This window comes from Taudactylus pleione, unplaced genomic scaffold (assembly GCF_031769625.1).
Source record: "Taudactylus pleione unplaced genomic scaffold, aTauple2 ptg000256l, whole genome shotgun sequence".
Taxonomy (NCBI): Eukaryota; Metazoa; Chordata; class Amphibia; order Anura; family Myobatrachidae; genus Taudactylus; species Taudactylus pleione.
In genome coordinates, this window is record NW_028284658.1 from 25,372,606 (window position 1) to 25,391,585 (window position 18,980).

Sequence of the window (18,980 nt, forward strand, 5' to 3'; positions counted from 1 at the left end):
CTCCTTCTGCAAGCTTGCTCCTAGTGCCCAGATGCCGCAGCCTGATTGACAGCATCCCAGTAAATAGGGACCTATCGGAAGCCAGTGTCTGCATCCTTGTATGCAGCGTCACTGGCTTTCAACTTGTGTTAAAAACACCAGCCATCCTGACTAACCCTAAAGGCCCCCACACATGGAGCGATACAGCGGCCGATCTGACGGTTCTGACCGATATTGCTGCTATATCGTTCCATTTGTGGGCATGATATCGCCCTCTGCGCGCTCCCGTGGGGTTGTCCGTCGCTCCTCCAGATCTTTCTGCATGTTCAATTGATCTGGGGGACTGACGAACAATCCCATGCAGCGCTATGCAGGTGGGGGAGGGTGGTACCGGCACATCGGGCGGTCAGCCACCGGATCGCTCTGTGTGTAGGGACCGTCCGATATGTCGGCCGTCGGATCGGCCGTCGCATTGCAAGGTGCATATCGCACTGTGTATGGGGCCCTTAAGGTTACTTCGATGACAGATGTTCATGCATCCTTGGATGCTGCAGAAGCCGGCAGGAGGCGTTTAATTTTGCCTCCTGCAGTATTAGCAGGAACTATTATCACAAACACGTATAATTTGGGTAGCATAGAGTATAGGCATAGTAGGCCTCAGCAAAACCGGTTGACACGTCGACATATTGGCATCGTCATTTTGAATGTAAACATACTATACCAGACCTATCCTTGGAGTGCTCAAAGCATGTTACTGTATATGCATACACATGCTGAATGTCAGACTCTCCAACAGTACTATTACTTTTGCAGGTTGGGTTTGGCAGACAAGAGTTGAGTTGAGGACAAATGGAAAAGCTGCTCCCAAGGCCACCACTCTGCTCTACCAAAACTGAATGCCCATCCTGAGCGCTAGCCCCCGCAGATATTCAGAACAGCGTATCTGGGGGCTTGGGAGGATAGGCTGGCAATCAAGGGCCCCAATCCAAATTTTGCTGAGGCCCTGTCATGGAGCATTAGACATCTTCTCTGCAAGAGTTGGCAATGTAGCTGCTAGAAACAAACAATTGTATTACATAAATTATGGATTGTTGTGATTGTTTTTACATTGCTCAGCATACAAAGTGGATAAAGCTCAGCATACAAAGTGGATAAAAAAAAAAGGAGTAAAAGTCAAATGTAACCGGCTCACCTATAGTTTTTGTGTAAAACATATGTTAGGTTTAATCATCAGCACTTGTAAAAGCAAAACTAAAACTGAGTTACCTAAAAACAACAAACACCTAGAATTCATTTGGTCTAACAGAAAAGTGACCAGGACAGCCATGGGCTCTCCTTGAGACTCATTCATACTAGGGATGGAAATTGTGGGCCTGCTCGTTCGTATGCAAAAGCGCATGCAGCAGCATCTATTGGCAGTCACCCATCTGCGAGTTTATGCGGATGGCCTACAAACTCCTTCCCTTGTGTACATTTGTGCAGCCGAATGTGCAAGGACTAAGATGCCCACTTTGCAGCGGCTTACATTGACACCCCAGCGACACTACCATAATATACCCAACTGAGCACACAATTTTTGCGTGCACTACTAGTCACCTCTCAGTCACTACCCAGGAACCCGCATCACTTTTCTGCCACACTTCCGATACCATCTGTCCTGATCGCAAAGGTCAGATGGTATCTGTCCTTTACACTCAGTGGGCAAGATTTACTAAGCGGTGGTTTGACGGCGGGTTCTATTCTATTCTAAACCCCGGCAGTTTGGTGGCGGGTTCTATTCTGTTCTAAACCCCGGGGGTTTGGTGGCGGTTTTGCAGCGGTTTTAAATTACAGCCCTGTTCTATTCTATTCTAAAATGTGTTTTGACTGTGGTTTGGCGGCGGTTTTGCTATCTGCAGATTTACTAAGGCCAAAACCGCTGCAAAACTGCCATCAAAACACATTTTAGAATAGAATAGAACAGGGCTGTCATTTAGAAACCGCTGCAAAACCGCCACCAAACCCCTGGGGTTTAGAACAGAATAGAACCCGCCACAAAACCGCCGGGCAGAAGCGGCTCCAGGCACGGGCAAGCCGGTCCGTCACCCGGGGCGCTACTGTTTCCGGAGGGCGCAGGAAACGCCCACCTCCCTCCCAGCACTATAGGACATATTTAAGCTCAGGGGGAGTGAGTGGAGGAGGGAAGGAGCGTCAACACAGGACGGCGCTGGGTGCAGCACAGCCTCGCGTCGGCCCTGCTGCCGGGGTTTAGAATAGAATAGAACCCGCCGCTTAGTACATTTTGCCCAGTGTAATGAATATGTAATAGGTGATTTTAAAATTTTTCAAGCATGTGCACTTGCAAATAATCGCTGGACTACATGAGCATTGGTACTGCGTCCTCTGAATCAGGACCTATATATCAATGTATTTAAAATATTGGTATTTAGCTTTCAATGTCTGATTTCCAAACGATGCTGCCAATGTAGTATATCAGACAGATTAATAATTGCCCTGTTTCCACTAATTCCACTGACAGAGAAATGTTCTGCTGCTTTCCTGCCAATGAAGAGGGTTTTCCAGTGTGACCGGTACGTGATAGATTTTCCCTCAATTATATTTACGCCATCAATTGCAAGTAACAATGCCATATTGTTCCAAAAGATCGGTCTCTCCGATCATCAATCTCTAGTTCAGATTCCGGGCCTAATTCAGAACCATACGCAATGCCATTGTCCACATAATTGAGCGATTTTTTTTTTGTATTGCGTGTGCGCGAAAATACCTAAAAACTCCTACAGAGCAGTTTTACTCAGAGTGTACGCACAAATGTGCTGCTGCAATCAAAACACTCAGTATCAGAAATGTCTTGGAAAAGTAATGGGTGTTCCCCCCCAGTACCAGACAGCCCTGTTAAGGACATTGGGCCAGATGTACTAACCTCTGAAAACTGATAAAGTGGAGAGTGATAAACGACCAGTCACTCAGCTCCCAACTGTCATGTTACAGGCTGTGTTTGAAATATGACAGTTAGGAGCTGATTGGTTGGTAGCTTATCACTCTCCATTTTATCACTTTCCAAAGCTTAGTACATCTGGTAGACCCATTTTATATGTCCCACTGGTCCAACATCTATTGGGTAGATTTACTAAAGCTTCTAAAAATGAAAAGTGGTGGTGTTGCCCATAGCAACCAGTCAGAATCTAGCTGCATCCAAGAAAAAGATAGACAGAATCTGATTGGTTGCTCCACATTGTGCCCCTTACTGAGCTGGTGATGGGTGTGACATATGCCATTTCAGTACTTTTGTGGTGGAAACCACAATCTAAGAACATATTGCTAACCATGGCCACCTAGGTTGCAACTGTTACAATAACTAAAACGTTTCATTGCTTTTTGCTCCCCTTTAAGATGTGACACTATTAGAGCACCTGAAAGTGAAGGAAAAGTCTCTCCAAACAGTCATCTTTCATCTTTAAGTACGTCTGTGTTGCAGGAGCCTGTGTACAATCAGCAGATGTTTACTCCATGGGGGAGAGACTGTACTAAGCCTTGGTTGGAGATAAAGTGAACAGAGAAAAAGGCTCCCATTTATCAACAAAACAAACCTATTTTCTGCATTTAACAAACAGCGGTAATCTAAGATTACTGCCGTTTGTCACAGCAATGCTCTTGCCATCTCTAGATGGCGAGAGCCATGCGGTCCTCGCTGAGGGACCCAGCACTGTCTTTCCGGCTTCAGCAAAGACTTCCAGGCACTGCCGGATCCCCGTGTCATGCACATGCGCAGACGGACTGACGCGCATGCGCATTTCACAAGCGTTAGGCTGCCAGCAGCCCAGAGGAGGACCTCGGAGATTAGGAGGACTTTGCTGGACCTTGCTCGAGGGGTAAGTATTGATAAATACCAGTGGATTATTCATTTGTATCACAGTGATACTAAACTAAAAATTCCGCTGGTGTTTATTTTTGTTGATAAATGGGGGCCAAAGTACCAGCCAATCAGCTCCTAAATGCCATGTCACAGCCTGTGTTTGAAAAATTAGGAGCTGGTTGTGTATCTCTGTTCACTTTATCTTCATCCTAGTATGTTAGGGACCTACCCTAAAGAGGTTACCTGGATATGGTGGGTAGGCCCATAACCTTGCCCATGATTATGCTAAAAACCTCTATTGATTGCAAAATTTTATTGCATTTATATATTATTAATAATTTGGAGTTGTGCCCCTGAGATTTGTCTGTTTCTGTGCCTGCAATTAGTCTCATCAGGTAGCACCTCCCATTATATATATGCTTTATTGCACTTTTGAGGGAAAGGAGACGCCCTTAGTCTGGATTAGCACCCTTCCTTATTGGTTTAAAAGCATGGAGTCTGGTAATGTATATGCACACTGGTATTAGGCACAATTCTAAGTAAGTCCTACAAGTTATATACTGTAGTGCAACTTTGGTTAATTTTTTGGGGCGTGGGTCCCCCTGCATTGCATTGGTTGATCTGTTTCAGGGCACCGCATTATAGCTGTCAGAGTTCAGCCGGGGATCGGCCGTCCCTTACCATCCCGCCGGCTTCCTCTGACTTCCCGGGCAGTCGGGCGGCTGGCGCGGCGACGTGTGAGGAGCTGAGCATTCACCCTGTAGCTGTGGTGTCAGGCGACCCGGTGAGCAGGGATCGCAGTTTCCATCATGGGCGCCGCCATGACACTTTCCCTATGTCAGTACTTCCTTCCCTGAGTGGCTCGGCTGGTCAGCTGACGCTGTGGGCCTATCAGCAGGCTTCCAGGGGTATATATCCGGCTCCTGTGCTCCAGGTAGTTTCCTGAACAATCATTGTCGCCGCTAGTGTAACTAGAGGAGTCTCGTTCCAGGTTCCCATGCTTCCAGTGTGTTTCTTCCAGAGCTTCTGAGCTATCTCATCACAGTGCCTTTACTATCAGCAGCCTGTGTGAAAGCTAACCTCCATCTCTCCACAGTGCCTTTACTAATCAACAGCCTGTGTGCAAGTTTAACCTCCATCTCACCACAGTGCCTTTACTAATCAACAGCCTGTGTGCAAGTTTAACCTCCATCTCACCACAGTGCCTTTACTAATCAACATACTGTGTGCAAGTTAACCCTCCATCTCACCACAGTGCTTTTACCATCACAGCCTGTGTACAAGTTAACCCTTCATCTCATCGCAGAGCCTTTACCATCACAGCCTGTTTGCAAGTTAACCCTTCATCTCATCACAGTGCTTTCACCATCACAGCCTGTGTGCAGGTTAATCCTTCATCTCATTGCACCCTAGTGCATGATCTCCGGCCGGCAATCCGGTATATACTTCGTGGGATATCCAGCTGTTACCTCAGCCTACCAATAAATCTCCACACCTCTCTAGCCAGCACCTCAAGTGCCTTTCTCCAGCCAGGAGTTCTATCCCACTCCCCACGTGCCTATTCCAGGCATTACCCTTGGGCCACGGGTGTTTTTGATTCTCTTTTCCCTGCAGGCCTTGGTCACCAAGTCAAAGGACCGCGACCTGCTTACAGGGAGCCGCACAAGCCCATATCCCGCTTGGAGGGGTCACTGGCGAACACCTCCTTGTGAGTTAGACTCCGCACCATTGACTAGGTCTAGCCAACGACCAAGACTTGTGGATGCGGAGATCATATGTCCAGGCCCCTCGCCTTCGCCTCCTCCCGCAGCCTCAGGCCTCGGCTTTCAAAAACCCGCCTCCCAGCGTGACAATAGCACATTTTCCTTTATAACACATTTTAACCCTTCACTGTGTGTTTAATATATATGTACATCACTTTTTTATTTTCATTCTTTATATGCAGCTGTAGCTGCTCTTAACTATCTCTTTACACTGCACTTTTCTTACTATGGTGGTGCCCTGGGACAGCTTGGCTGGGCCAGTTTTAGGGGGTCCTGCACTCTGGATTTGAAACCCTATGTTAGGGACCTACCCTAAAGAGGTTACCTGGATATGGTGGGTAGGCCCATAACCTTGCCCATGATTATGCTAAAAACCTCTATTGATTGCAAAATTTTATTGCATTTATATATTATTAATAATTTGGAGTTGTGCCCCTGAGATTTGTCTGTTTCTGTGCCTGCAATTAGTCTCATCAGGTAGCACCTCCCATTATATATATGCTTTATTGCACTTTTGAGGGAAAGGAGACACCCTTAGTCTGGATTAGCACCCTTCCTTATTGGTTTAAAAGCATGGAGTCTGGTAATGTATATGCACACTGGTATTAGGCACAATTCTAAGTAAGTCCTACAAGTTATATACTGTAGTGCAACTTTGGTTAATTTTTTGGGGCGTGTGTCCCCCTGCATTGCATTGGTTGATCTGTTTCAGGGCACCGCATTATAGCTGTCAGAGTTCAGCCGAGGATCGGCCATCCCTTACCATCCCGCCGGCTTCCTCTGACTTCCCGGGCAGTCGGACGGCTGGCGCGGCGACGTGTGAGGAGCTGAGCATTCACCCTGTAGCTGTGGTGTCAGGCGACCCGATGAGCGGGGATCGCAGTTTCCATCATGGGTGCCGCCATGACACTTTCCCTATGTCAGTACTTCCTTCCCTGAGTGGCCCGGCTGGTCAGCTGACGCTGTGGGCCTATCAGCAGGCTTCCAGGGGTATATATCCGGCTCCTGTGCTCCAGGTAGTTTCCTGAACAATCATTGTCGCCGCTAGTGTAACTAGAGGAGTCTCGTTCCAGGTTCCCATGCTTCCAGTGTGTTTCTTCCAGAGCTTCTGAGCTATCTCATCACAGTGCCTTTACTATCAGCAGCCTGTGTGAAAGCTAACCTCCATCTCTCCACAGTGCCTTTACTAATCAACAGCCTGTGTGCAAGTTTAACCTCCATCTCACCACAGTGCCTTTACTAATCAACAGCCTGTGTGCAAGTTTAACCTCCATCTCACCACAGTGCCTTTACTAATCAACAGCCTGTGTGCAAGTTTAACCTCCATCTCACCACAGTGCCTTTACTAATCAACATACTGTGTGCAAGTTAACCCTCCATCTCACCACAGTGCTTTTACCATCACAGCCTGTGTACAAGTTAACCCTTCATCTCATCGCAGAGCCTTTACCATCACAGCCTGTTTGCAAGTTAACCCTTCATCTCATCACAGTGCTTTCACCATCACAGCCTGTGTACAAGTTAACCCTTCATCTCATCGCAGAGCCTTTACCATCACAGCCTGTTTGCAAGTTAACCCTTCATCTCATCACAGTGCTTTCACCATCACAGCCTGTGTGCAGGTTAACCCTTCATCTCATTGCACCCTAGTGCATGATCTCCAGCCGGCAATCCGGTATATACTTCGTGGGATATCCAGCTGTTACCTCAGCCTACCAATAAATCTCCACACTTCTCTAGCCAGCACCTCAAGTGCCTTTCTCCAGCCAGGAGTTCTATCCCACTCCCCACGTGCCTATTCCAGGCATTACCCTTGGGCCACGGGTGTTTTTGATTCACTTTTCCCTGCAGGCCTTGGTCACCAAGTCAAAGGACCGCGACCTGCTTACAGGGAGCCGCACAAGCCCATATCCCGCTTGGAGGGGTCACTGGCGAACACCTCCTTGTGAGTTAGACTCCGCACCATTGACTAGGTCTAGCCAACGACCAAGACTTGTGGATGCGGAGATCATATGTCCAGGCCCCTCGCCTTCGCCTCCTCCCGCAGCCTCAGACCTCGGCTTTCAAAAACCCGCCTCCCAGCGTGACAATAGCACATTTTCCTTTATAACACATTTTAACCCTTCACTGTGTGTTTAATATATATGTACTTCACTTTTTTATTTTCATTCTTTATATGCAGCTGTAGCTGCTCTTAACTATCTCTTTACACTGCACTTTTCTTACTATGGTGGTGCCCTGGGACAGCTTGGCTGGGCCAGTTTTAGGGGGTCCTGCACTCTGGATTTGAAACCCTATGTTAGGGACCTACCCTAAAGAGGTTACCTGGATATGGTGGGTAGGCCCATAACCTTGGCCATGATTACGCTAAAAACCTCTATTGATTGCAAAATTGTATTGCATTTATATATTATTAATAATTTGGAGTTGTGCCCCTGAGATTTGTCTGTTTCTGTGCCTGCAATTAGTCTCATCAGGTAGCACCTCCCATTATATATATATTACAGGGTGTGCAGTCCAGAAATCTTTCCCATATACTCCATTTAATGAGCTGGTTGTTTATCTCTGTTCACTTTATCTCCATCCAAAGCTTAGTAAATAGACCCCTATATCACATATGTTCTTCTAATTCTGTGTCTGGTTTTCATGTATTCTGAACCTAGATTTGATCACTGGACTGGTCATCTGAAAACATCTGTCATGAAACTGGATAGGTGGTACCTCTGAATAAATATCAAATGAATACTGACTTTTATAGCAATTTGTTATTTTATCTTAGCTTATGAATGGGTTTTTGTCTAAGGATTCTGTATGCCACAAACTTGTTCCACCTGTTTGGAGAATCATTTATTTTATAACTCTACGAAGCCTCCTTAAGTTGGCTACCAAACATCCACATTTATATCAGTACCATAAAAAGACTCCAGGAGATAACCAGGTATCCATATATATATTGATTTTTGCATAATTATACTTTGATTTCCATTTTTATATAAAACAACTATAAATAATTAAGTAAATTAATTAAACAAAAGAGACGCCAAGCTGTGGAAAGCATAAATGTAACACATATTCACAATAAATCAATAATAAAGCCAGTTCATATGATCCCGGCAGCGATAACAGATGTTTTGAAGCTGGTGGAATCTCTTTGATAATTGCAGTTATGCTTTATCCGAGTAATCTTTATCCAAGACTACCCCCACTGACATCTGTCTTACTGCCCCCTCACTTTCTGTCTTCTCTGCTTTCTTAGTACCAGATTGATATGAATTATTTCACTAAAAAGGGCCTGCTTTCTAGGTTTTCATAACAGAGCCGCAAGTTTCCATAGAACCAGCCCACACTAGACTTGACAGGGCACACTGAATCCAAAATATATATTAAGAAGTATTGGGAACTTTCCTTCATTGTCAATTGTGAACTATGCAAACATCCAGTGGAGATATATTGCAAAGAGCTGCAAGTTTCATATTGATTTCATCATGCTAAGAGCTAGCAAATTATGCAGATAACATATATAACATTGGGGAGCATCCAGAATAATTTCAGAAAATATTTTACTAAAAGATTACTACATGCAGCTGGGAAAACAACAATAAATCAATATGAACATACCTGGGTTAAACACAAGAATATATTCTGGTTCAAGCTAGCGAAAAGACTATCGGGTCTATTATCTGTTGAGGACTGCGCTCCGGGCTATCTGCTGTGTCTCCATAGTAATGGATGTGCCTTACTGGGTATGCACGACCTCTGACCCAATGGGCCTGCCCGTCATTATCGTTCGTCTTCCTCTATTCCTCCAGATAGTAAAGGATGTGGCGAGTGTCTTTCAAGAGGGGATTGTACCAAAGACACCACTGGATACACATAAAGCCACTGTGTCACCACAAATTTCCGCCCAGTGTATTCTATCACCACTGCAGGGGCATATCTATAAAGGGTGCAGGGTGTGCGGTGCACACGGGCTCCTGGGTCCATGGGTGCCCACCCGCACACCCTGCACCCATAAACTCTTTATACTTAGCTGTTCGATGTCTCCAGTAGTGCTGCCCTGCAGCGCCGAAATGTCGGCACCCATTTTCCCGGTGACTCGCGCATGCGCAATACTGCTGTCCATGGTAAAATGTTGCAGTCGCCATTTTCCCGGAGACCTGAGCATGCGCAGTAGATTCTGGCATTAAGCCAGAATCTACTGCTGCACCACCTACCGCGAAACAGCTAGAGAGAGGAGGGGGCCCACACTGAGTCTGCACATGGGCCCCCTCCGCTTTTAAAATGCCCCTGCACCACTGCATGTTTCTGCAGGTGTGTGCTCAATCTCAAAATACGCCACCTGCATTAACCTGCTGCATCTGTCTTATACTGCATGTTACTGTGGTGTGCTACATTAATCCTGTGTTGTAAACCAATCCCTGGTTAAGCTACTGTATTTATTGTGTGGGCTGACTCTATTACACACCGCTGACATGCTAATGGGGAGCTATTGTATGCTACATTGAAATTCATCATGCAGAAGCAGTTCAAGCAGTAAAAATTGTGGAAAGTCACTAGTGATCCCGGTGATAATCCCAACCCTGATGATGCAGGTAATATTCAATCAGTCACATAAAGGTGATGGCACACAGATGTGGGTTATTATTTGACAAAAGGGCCTATTTGTCAAATAATATTTGCGTGATATTCCTCAAAAATTCCAGTTTTGGAGAGATATCCCCAAATATACCATGGAGGGACCACAGAAGATATTACCAATATATGCTGTGGTCCCTCCATTTTCAACAGCATAGGTTTCTTTTGGGGTTGCTGTTCTGCCAGATTTACCAAGCTCTGAAATACCGGGCCCCAATAGGATAATAGATATAAAGGGGTGTCCTTTATATATAATCAGTGCTCCTAGACAGAGCTGTAATTAGACATTTTGGTTCCCTGTGCCAGAAAAAACTTTGGCGCCCCCCCATACTTTAAAGTTTAAACAGGAACAGCGTGTGGGGGCATGGTCACACAATAGTACCAATTAAAATTACACTATGCAGCAGTGCAATCTTATTCACATTACACAACACGGTAGAGCCCCTTATTCATGTTACGCCACACAGTACTACTCCTTATTCACGTTACGCCACACAGTAGAGCCCCACATTATTCACGTTATGCCACACAGTAGTAATGCTCCTTATACACATAACGCCACATTGTAGTAGTGCCCCTTAAACACACAAAGCCACACATTAGTAGTGCCCTTATACACATTATGCCAGACAGTAATGTCCCTTACACATTATGCCACAAATTAGTAGTGCCCTTATACGCATTATGCCACACAAAGGTGTCATAAATAAAATATATTAACAGTGGGCTTTAGTGCAACCAGAACAGAATTATAGGGTTATAGTGCAGTGAGGACAGTGTATACTGTTATATTGGAAAATTTATAAAATGAGACATACTGAAGGTGCTGCAGCTGTTCAGGGGGGTCGTGATCAAGACATTAAAATTGAACAAGACTCATCTCTGAAGTAGGACAGATTGTACGTTGTATTTTGTACATAAACAAGAAGCTAGAATATTGTGTCCTTTATAATGCAATATATAATTCAATTTTAATGAATTCCTGAGTAAGGTCAGGGCTTGTGCAAGTGTACGTGGGGCTGCAATAGTACTCGATTGTACCGATGTTTTCGCAGTCTTGTTAAACATTACGGATGTGTGTAAGGTAAAGTGGGCTTCCTTATGTAGTGCAGTGGGGGCATTGTGATCACAATGGATTAGCATACTGTCGCAGTTGAACTGCGTGCATAATCGCTATTGCATTCTCATTTGCATTCTGTAGTGAATCAGGCCCAGAGTTCCTTATTAAATAAGCATGTTATTATGAGTATGTATATATCTAGTCTACTAATAGGTATTGCCAATTGTCAGAGAGCCAGTATACTGGCTCAAGGATTTACACTTATAATTCTTCAACTAATGTGGTAAAAGCTTAGCAAACGCCAGTTATCCTGTAATCACAAATAACCATCATATTGCTGGAGTGGGGGTAGAGGGTCACCAGTAAGTAAACAAACCTCTTTAGTTCTGAATAAGAGAGCCACTTCTGCACTGCATTTATGATCTCTCCCTAACACATACATCACGCAACGTGCCCCCTACTGCTAAAATTAAAAAATTTATCACTCTCTCCAATTCCAACAGAGAGGGGGTTTGATCGGGAGGGGGGGAAAGTTTGCGAGGGGGGGGCAGGAAGATACTGAAGGTGCTGCCGCTGTTCAGGGGGGTGATCGCGGGGGGAGGGTGCCGCGATCACAAGGTGGTGCGGGAGGCTTGAGGGGGGTATGGGGACACTGAATGTACTGTTGTTTGGTGTGTGGTTGGGGGGGTGATACTGAAGGTGCTGCTTTTCGGGTGGGGGGAGGCGTGCGGGCATGCAGAGACAGTACCTGAGCTGCTGAAGCTGCTAGTGTGTCCTACGCCACCGTTCCGCTCACAGCCTCACACTCAGACCTCCACCGCTATTGGCCACTGCACCACTGCTGTCATTGGCCCAGGGATCTGTCTGGGAGGCGGAGTTCTGGACTGCATGGAACAAGCCGGGCACCCGGCAAATAGAGATTGTGGTGGCGGCCGGTTCTGCTGTGGGCAGGACTTTATGGAACCTATTTATCAAACTATTACCACAGGATATGTCACTTAAAATCACAGATGTACTATCTGTTCTCTGCAGTTCCCATGTCTGTACTAGGAACTGCCCACATAACCTTCATAGCTTCCATGTCTAATTACATCCCCTTTCACAGTCCACACATAACCTCACACACTGTCTTTCTTTCACATCCTCCTGACATTTGACCAACATTCCTGTGTGACTGGATCATGCAGCCCACCAAGAAACTCTGCAGTCTGGCTGGACCAAATTGCAATATATAGCACCTATCCTTGTGTATCAATACCTATTTCCCTATAGATTGTAAGCTTGCGAGCAGGGCCTTCCTACCTATATATCTGTCTGTTATTACCCAGTTTTGTTCTATTAATGTTCCAATTGTAAAGTGCAACGGAATATGCTGCGCTATATAAGAAACTGTTACTAAATAATAAAGAAATAATAAATTTACTGTCATTTGTCAATCTCCTAAAATGTAATTTATTCAGAGCTTGCCCTTCATAGATAATGTCATCTTCAGACATCTTTAGCAGAGACTTTGGCGGAATCTGGTTTTGAGAAGGATCTTTTGCAGTTCCTCCTGCTGACCTGTCTTTCCATCATCAGAGACTGCAGTCTGCAGCTTTTTAACTTTCTCCTTCAGACCATGTAATCAGGTGAATAATTAAATTATCTCTATGTCCAGCTCATTGCAGCACTTTCCATTTATTTCCAAGTTCATTTCATTGCTGCACTTTCTATTTAAATATAAATAAAGGGATTAGTGCACAAACAATTTTTTTTAATCTTCACTCCAACCAACATCCTATTCTCACATTTTCAACCAGCCTCAATCACCCACTCCTATTCTTGCATATACGAATTTGCTACAGACGTTGGAGAGATAATTTCTTCTGCAAGGGATTAATTCACGTTTTACAGAAGTGAATTACACAGTTATCTGCAAAGATAATGAATTATCAGGGCGGGTTTATTTTTGCAGCTGCTGACCCAGAATGGACTCATTGATACATTGGCATGAAATTGTAATACAGCGAGTTGTGTATTCCAGAGGAATTTTCTCTTGACACAATTCTCACCAACATTCTGCTTCTCCCACCACAGCATGACACACACTTATCAAGCTGAGTGTCCACCAGTTCTTCTCGTTCTTGCATGACCTCAGGGCGATCACTCACTATTTAGTTCATGGATATTCCAGGACAGTTGGCAAGCATGAGCAACACTTCCATAAACAGGCACACATTACACACTGTGATACCAACAAACATTTCACCAACTTTCCCGGGCTAAACTATCAGCATAAAACTGACACACTCCCACTCCACCCAGGCCACACCACAATCCACCCAAACCATGTCCTACCTGGCCATTCCTCAAAATCTGTAAGGCCCATGTCATTAAAATTTAAAAAACGAGAATAGCTCAGCAAAATTCTGCCTTGTACGTACAGTGACACACATCTTGAAATATGCCTGACTTAGCATGTACTGTACACATAACTGCATCTTCTGTTGGGCACATTTTATGTCATAGTTATTTTATTTTTAGGTAAAATATGTCCAACTGTAAGTGATGCCCTAGTGAGGGCTGGTGCTCTGCTTAGAACTGAAAGGAGGATCTAAACATTTCTGTGCCTGTTCCGTAGCCTTTTAATCTCTTAATTTTGCGTTTCAGCACTGTTCTGTGTGTCTGTAAATGAGGTCAACTACAACCAATTCCCAGCAGCCCCCAGGGTAATTTATGGCTTGCTAGTACATCGGCAGCTGCTGGTGCATTTTGTGATGTGGTCTGTTCCTGGTGCTTTATTGAACTTTGCTTGTGTAATTGTCTGTGCCCTACATAGTTTTGTTACCATTATTGTTAATCAAGTCCAAACCTGTCCCAGTTCTGGGGTTATATTTTGTTGTTTTTGTATATACTATTTTCCTCTCCTTTCGTGTATTATCCCTGTGATAATTGCTTTGACTGTGGGCTGTTTCAGCTTGGATCGCAGTTGCTAAAACGCAGGCAATCGGCCGATTGTTGTGTTCTGCGCATGCGTATTCACCGCAGTGCGTGTGCGCAAAATAGCTATTGCAATCGCAGAGGCTACGCAGACCCATGGCAGAGTAATTGACAGGAAGTGCCATTTGTGGGTGGCAACTGGGGTTTGGTCGGCCAAACACAGGCGTGCCAGTGCGTTTGCAGAATTTATCCACTGCAATAGCGTGCGTGGCTGTTAGCAATTAAATGGTAAAGTGGGCGTCCTTATGTGGTGCTGAGTTTGCATTGCAATCGCAGTGGTTTGGCTTGCTATCGCAGCTGAACTGCGAGCGTACGCAGGATTGCAATCCGTAGTGAATCAGGCCCTGTGTTTCCTTGTCTTGCTATTACTATCCTGTCTGTACTATGGGCCTGATTCAGATCTGCATGCAAACGCCGATGTTTACGCAGACTGAGCATTGTTAGCCATTGCGTATGTGCGAAAACCACACTGCGCACATGCAGCAATTGAATTGAGATTATGCTTGCACAGTATTCACTCTCAAAATGAGTGACAGGTATTCAGCATTTGGGGAAGGTAACAGGGGTGGCTAGAGAAACGCAGGTGTGTCGGTAGCGTTTAAACACTTTTTTTTGAGCGTGCATAAATTACCCACTCCATTCTTGCTCACAGCAGGACTGCCCTCTGTGTGTCTGTAGACCCGCTTTGTCTGTGACAGCTTAGACTTATTTAGAAGGCTGATGGCCACCTCATCTGCATTCAATGTTTGAGGTTTCCAGTTCTGTGCATGAGCGGCGGATGCAAGATGCTTTCAGTGGGCGTCTGGACAGCAAGTGAGTCATTAGCATATTTTCGCAACTGGGATCCGAGAGAGATATGTGATGGCATTTGCATGCAGATCTGAATCAAGCCTTATGTCGCTACCTCCTCAGATCCATAAAGCATTAGGGGCCTGATTCAGACGCGGTCGCTAAGCCGCGATCGCACGCTATGGCCGAAAGTCGTCCGTCTGCGCATGCGTAGCAGTGCGTGAGCCAGTCACTGCAATCGTGAATCGGAAACTCGTAGTACAAAGACTGAGCGCTACTTTGAGTGGCAGATAGTGCCGTTTGTGGGTGGTAACAGGGGAAGGTCCTGGAAAACGGGGGAGTGGATGTGCGAACGCTGAGCGTCAAAACAGCATTCTTTGGGCGTGCATAATTAGTATGGAAGCGTCATTGTACACGTCACCTGGTTGTTTTTCAGCCTGCAGTGAACGCAGTGCTTGTGGTGGGTTAGGGTCTATCTCAAGGGCTGCGAGCAGCTCCGATGGGTCTCGATGTTACTGAATAATCATACACTGCCTAGAGATGACGTATGCTAAGAAAGAAAAGTGGGCATCATTACACCGGCGTGCAATCTCTCTGCTGTCTCTCTCTAAGACATAGAGGGCGTCCTTAAGCCTGGCCATGTAATCGCGAAATTTGCATACCCGGCCCCTGACGGCTGCAAAAGTGCGCTGTGTTTTGTCCGGGTCTGAATCAGGCTAGGTTCCTCAATCTCTGCACTGCCAACAGGGAAGGTTAGCCCCATTGTGCAGCCCGAGGCAGCATTTTCAGCATGTGTCTCAGGGCTCTATTTACTACAATCCGCATATTGAATGCAGATTGTAGTGTGATATTATCGACTGAATTCGCATTGCGATTTCAGGCAATATCACAGGGATTTACTACAAATCCCTTGCAGGGACAGAGCTTGCGAGAAAGCTCTGTCCCTGCGAATCCCCCCCCACACTAGTCACGGTATTTTTGCAAAAAATACTGTGACAAAGTGTTCGCGCATGCGCCGACCGGCCGCCGCTGCTACCCCCCGTCACTAAGCCCCGCCCCCATAATTAAGCCCCGCACCCGTGATCGTGGGCCCCCCCCCGCTACCCCCCCCTCCCTTAATAGCACTTACTTGCAGTCATCGGTGCTCCGGTGATGTCTTCCATGCCTCCGGTCAGCTGATATCCCATACTGCACTGGGACCCGATCACCTGATGACCGGGCCGCAGTGCACCATGGGAGACCAGCTGACCGGAGGGAGAACATCACCGGAGCCCCGGCCACCAGTCCATGGAGTCAGGTAAGTCATTTTTTTTTTTTTAGCAGAGATCAGCTTGCCGTCTGTTTAGCCCACACAGCTGATCACTGGGACCGGCTCCGGGCTCTGCGGTGACCAGGGGAGACCCTGGATAACGTCACCTCCAGGTGGAGTATTATCACAGGGCTTTCCTCTGTATTTTTTTACAATTTATTTTTAGTAACTTTGGGCGGATCACATTTCCCATTGCATTTTACGAATTCTACTCCAGTTGCCCAGTAATAACTATAGGTTATACTAAAATAATGTGAAAATGGTGTGAAAACACCCTTTTTCACTTTATTTTAGTAAAAATAATGTTCATAAATAGAGCCCTTAATATAATAGGGAAAGATAACCGAAGGAAGTTGTCCAGAGCAAAAGGGGATCCATGGATCTAGTCACATTTATATCTGTGTTCTTGGTCAGTAGGAAAAGAGCCGGTAGGATGGAATGAGGACAAACTGAGAAGGTAGGAGAATCAGCCCACTGCTATGGCTTTGCTGAGCTCCCTGTCTAGACCTATAGACAGTGCGCTCAACCAGTGAGGCACTTCCTTACCCCTAGTTTGTTTCCTTAGCAGCCATCCTGCTCTACCCTTACTATTTCTCACTTTCCCTTTTCCTGACTCTTCCCTCCTCAGGGAACCAGCTGTACAGAGATTGTGGGCAGACACCACCCTGGGCCCTGCCCCCAAGTATTTGTAGCTACTACTTCACCAGCAAGCTTTTTACTGCTACCTCTATGGTAGTGCTCCCTGAGACAAAATCTCACCTCATTGAAGGAGCGTTTAAACAATAGTAGTCCCCATGAATATTCTCCTTAAATTCTTTAACCTAAGAGAAATTAGATAAAGTAAGAACCAGGAGAGCTGATGCAGAGTTAGCACAAAATGATGGGAATATATGATTGGAAAGTATTTTCACTGAAAGGCAGAATTCAAGATACAACAGTAGCATATGCACGTGCTTTACGCCAGGAACATGTCACATACAACTTACATTCCAGACAACCATGTGTCAGTTAAACTAAAAAAACAACAACTTTGCAATATACAGCAGACACAGCTTCCCATCTCGTGTGCTGTATGCAAAACAAAAATATCTGTAACATTATCACAAAAGCATAATATACACAATGCCCAATTGAAAAATCAGTGTTTGCAGAACATTTATAAGCAACCAATCACAAGCAGTTTACTATAGTCCGCTGTCAAATAGAAAAATCGCTGTTCTGGGTATGCACAGTGCTAAATCACATGGCATTGTTTCCAGGCTCCTGTCCAGGGCACACGTACCTGATGAGCTCTCCATGGAATCCTGTCTACCATCATCTGGACTCATCAATCCTGCTGCATATGCCCAGACTCTGCTCCAGCAACTCATATACTCCTGCTGTATGAACCTGGACCTACCAGAATTCCAATCAGGCACTCATCACTGCCCTTCAGACCCGCTCCAGCCCACTGCTGCTTATCAAGGCAGCAGCCTACACCACTTCCATCCTCCTGCTGAGCTCTTGGTTCTTCCCTGTCTCTCTGTTCCTGCTAACCAACCTCATGACTATCACAGCACCCACCTTGCTCCAATACCGCCTCGAATTGTCATCATTATACAAGGTCATGGACTTCGCCTAGATGCTCAGTGCATAAAAAAGGCTTGACTAGCTTCCCTGTACCAGAATCAACATCCCTGTTGCCATACACATCCTTGAGACCCATGTCTCTGCTGTTCTAACATCCCTATGACTATCTATCATGCAAATTGCACGGATGCCTATGACCGCTCCATAGTCCCATGCAACCTAAATTTACACATTCATCTGACCTCTTCTGTCCGACGACCCCAGAGACTGACCATTTGGACAAGGCTCACTCGGCTTCAGTCAACCAACTGTACATCCTTCATCCATCTTGAAACCCTTCCATCATAATTTACCTTTCACCCGAGTTTCCGCACCTTCCCAAAATTTCCCGAACTCTTCATGGTACCGTGTTCACCTCTTTAAACTCACAATCCATACTTTATCAAGTTAATTTTCTACTTGCTTTTTTTGGTTTTCTGTGCTCCTTGGTCTGTCTACTGCCACCTTCTTTTTCTTCAAATGGCTACTCCATTGGCTTCTGCATTTCTGTCCTCTCATAGGTCTCCTCCTACCTCTCCAACCGATCCTTCTCAGTCTCTATATCTAACTACATGTCATTTGCTCTACCTACAGATGTCCCCAAGGGTCTGCTCTTGGTTCCCTTTGTCACAATCCACTGGACTGATTGCCAGGTCCAGTCGGTCATTGGCCAAACTGTTATTCATGGATGTCGCCATCTTGCTTTCACTGCGATGAGCAACTGACCCATTTCTGGATGTCTGGACAGCTTAGTGGCATCAACCAGATATCTTAGAGATGGACTATTTAAACCGCTCTTGTGCACTCACTCATTGCCTGAACTTCATCTAACCTGGTCAGTAGACTTACGGCTCCCAGTTCCAGGATATCCTTGTGCACCAGCGTTTCTGCTTTTTTCTTCTGGATTCCTCGGGAAAGACTTACAGAGTATTGAAGCATTGTACTATTCCTGGCTTCCCATTATGCTAAGATTTTTTTGTGTTTCCTCCTGGAAATCTTCTTGTA

General features: G+C 45.6%; 1 protein-coding gene across 1 annotated transcript in view; it reads right to left on the minus strand.

The window, feature by feature from the left end:
* Positions 1–18,980, minus strand: part of CNTNAP1 (contactin associated protein 1) — a 123,312-nt gene that overhangs the window by 78,017 nt on the left and 26,315 nt on the right. The gene's annotated exons all lie outside the window — the stretch shown is intronic.